Here is a 3,098-nt window from a genome sequence, read left to right as displayed (position 1 = left end):
CATTAGGGGGCCATTGACACGATGAAGTGCGGCCGACAGAGGGACCTCTGGGTCCTTGTCATATATATTTTAAAAAAGCACCTTTGAATTCTTCAGACTGACAGTGCGGTGTAAATAGTGGGAGTTATGTTCTCTGCTTTGTGTTAAAAGCAAGAGTCTCACCATCTGTTTCCAGTTTGGAAAATAAACAGGTAACACAAATTATGATAAACTTCACCGGCTTTTACATTTTTTCATCTTTAATTTTTGTTGCTTAAATAGGAACTCCCACGGGAAAGCTGAACGGTGCCTTTTAATAATGCCTTAAATCAGGCCCGTGTATTCTTTGCTTTGTATTCAGACAAAGCAAACGCAAGATCGTCTCTGTAACAAAGCTGGGGATGGTAATAAACAGATATAATGTACAGCTGTAGCAGAAACCTGGCATTTGGAAATGCTAATAGCTTGTATCTGCTTTAGTCGTGCCCGTGACTAATCTCTAATTACTGACTGCCAATTTCTGAACAGCAGCCTGTCACTTATTCATGGTGATTGACAAAACGCACAGAGCAGCTGATTCTGTCTCTGCCCTCACATTGAATCTCTCAATCTGGCACACAGCACTGATATTATATTAGACACCGCGCGGAGATGTGCAAACCATTACAATATTCTCCATACACGCAAGGATAATGGATACTTGGGAACCATTTCAAAGCAGTAATCTAATGCCTGGGTTTAAATTACATTATAAACCACAAACTGTTAGAGAAAAAAAAACTTGACTGAACTGTCATCTGAACCCTGAGATTACATTACTGCTTTGGAATCACACCACAGTAATCTATTATTTCTTATAACAGATACTGTTAATAGCTCGCAAATTCGTTCAGTAGGCTAATGCACTGCTTGGTGTGAAACTGAGCTATAGATCAGCTGTAGTGTGGGTGGGGCGGGGGGAAGCTGGGGTGAGGGGCAATGTTCCTCCTAATTTCTTTTTTTGTGCGCGGTCCCTTTAAATGCCCGCACGTGCTCGGTGTCTTTTCTAGAGGCAACAGCTGGTGAGCAGCCTGCACGGGACCTCCCGGTCGATGCGCGGCCGCGCACCCGCACACAGTAGGGGGAACGTTGGAGGGGGTGCATTTCAGTGGGACTCAGTATCCCATGGCTAGGTCTCCGTGGTAGCACTCATTGCGGAAGAGTTCAAGCCCCACTCCAGAACGTAAGCACATAATCAATCTTCAGTGCAGTACTGAGGGAGTGCTGCACTGTCGGCGGTGCCGTCTTTGGGATGAGACGTTAAACCGACGCCCCTGTCTGCTGTTAATCTGTTTTTTGTGCTACTGGTTGAGGGAGGAATATTGGACATCAGGGCAATTCCCTGATTTTCAAACAGTGCCATGGGACCTTCAGTGTCCGCTGGAGGTTAGGTAGGGGTATCGGGGGATATGGAGCTAAGGCGGGTAAATGGAGTTGACATACAGATCAGCCATTATCAAGTTATATGGCGGAGCAGGCTCGAGGGGCTAAATGGCCTACTCCTGTTCCTATGGAAACTTTGGAGCAAACTGACGAGGTCTCGGGTTAATGTCTCACCTGAAGGATTGTACCTCTGCTCCTTGAGTATTGTACTGAAGTGTTCAGTTGGTGGCACCCTCGCCTCCGAGTCAGAAGGTTGTGGGTTCAAGTCCCACTCCAGAGACTTGAGCACAAAAATCTAGGCTGGCACTCCCAGTGCAGTGCTGAGGGAGTGCTGCACTGTCGGAGGTGCCGTCTTTCGGATGAGACGTTAAACCGAGGCCGCGTCTGCTCTCTCGGGTGGACGTAAAAGATCCCATTGCAGTATTCAAACGGCAGGAGAGTTCTCCCGGAGTAGAATAGAATCATACAGCACAGAAGGAGGCCATTTGGCCCATCATGCCTGTGCCGGCTCTTTGAAAGAGCTGTCCAATTACTCTCACTCCCACTATCCAATTCCCTTTGGAAAGTTGCAATTGACTCTGATTCCATCACCCTTTCCAGTTCATAATTCACTGCGAAAAAAATGACTCATCTTCCATCTGGTTATTTTTTACCAATTACCTTCAATCTGTGTCCTCGGGTTACTGACCCTTCTGCCAGTGGAAACAGTTTCTCCTTATTTATTCTATCAAACCCCTTGAATAGTTGAACACCTCTATTAAATCTCCTCTTCACCTTCCCTGCTCTAAGGAGAACAATCCCAGCGTCTCTCCACATAACTTAAGTTCCTCAGGTCCTGGCCAAGATTTATCCATCATCTAACCCCTTGCCCCCCCCCCCAGAACAGATTACAGGTTGTTTCATCTCATTGATGTTACTGGGAGCTTGCTGTGCGCAAACTAGTTGCCACATTTGCTTAAAAAACAAGTGACTACACACCTCAAAAGTAATTCATTGGTTGAAAATCGCCTTGGGATGTCCTGACGACATGAAAGGTGCTGTATAAATGCAAGTTCTTTCTTTCAGATAGAATAAAGTTAGCCAGGATTCATGGTCCTGATCCCTATCCAGCAACACCTGGTGGAAAGTGCACATGTGGAGAAGGACCTGAGTTTATTAGAACAGGAGGAGGCCATTCAGCCCCGTGAGCCCGCTCCGTCATTCAATTAGATCATGACTGATCTGCATCTTAACTCCATTTATCCACCTTGGTTCCATATCCCTTAATGCCCTGACCGAACCAAAAAATAAACCTATTAATTGCGATGCCCATTGTAGTCGAATAGCTTGCCAACACTTACTGTCTTGGGTCATACGTGAAGAATGGCCACTTCTGTGGAGGGTGACTGGTGCCTGCGGAGCTGTATCCCAATGTGACTTGGCACCTTTGGGACAGGAGGGGAGGAAAACGTTATTAAACAAAAAAAATCACCTTTATTATAGAAACATAGAAGATAGGAGCAGCAGTAAGCCATTCGGCCCCTCGAGCCTGGTCCGCCATTCAATGAGATCATGGCTGATCATCCAAATTCAGTACCCTGTCCCTGCTTTCTCCCCTATCCCTTGATCCCTTTAGCCTTAAGAAATATATCCAACTCCTTCTTGAATATATTTGATGAATTGGCCTCAACTGCCTTCTGTGGTAGAGAATTCCACAG

At 46.0% G+C, this 3,098-nt stretch overlaps 1 long non-coding RNA gene across 1 annotated transcript; it reads right to left on the bottom strand.

Annotated features, from left to right (window-relative positions):
* Window positions 1-221: 221 nt before the first annotated feature.
* Window positions 222-2,825, bottom strand: LOC147102399 (uncharacterized). The gene is made up of 2 exons (XR_015073297.1): window positions 2,742-2,825; window positions 222-374 (listed from the first exon to the last, which is right to left on the bottom strand). It is a non-coding gene; the product is annotated as an uncharacterized LOC147102399 (long non-coding RNA).
* Window positions 2,826-3,098: the final 273 nt, after the last annotated feature.

Source organism: Somniosus microcephalus, chromosome 22 (assembly GCF_052327205.1).
Source record: "Somniosus microcephalus isolate GS21.2 chromosome 22, FLI_Smic_1.0, whole genome shotgun sequence".
NCBI lineage: Eukaryota > Metazoa > Chordata > Chondrichthyes > Squaliformes > Somniosidae > Somniosus > Somniosus microcephalus.
The sequence above is the reverse complement of the archived record's forward strand: the minus strand, read 5'-3'. Positions and strand labels throughout refer to the sequence as shown.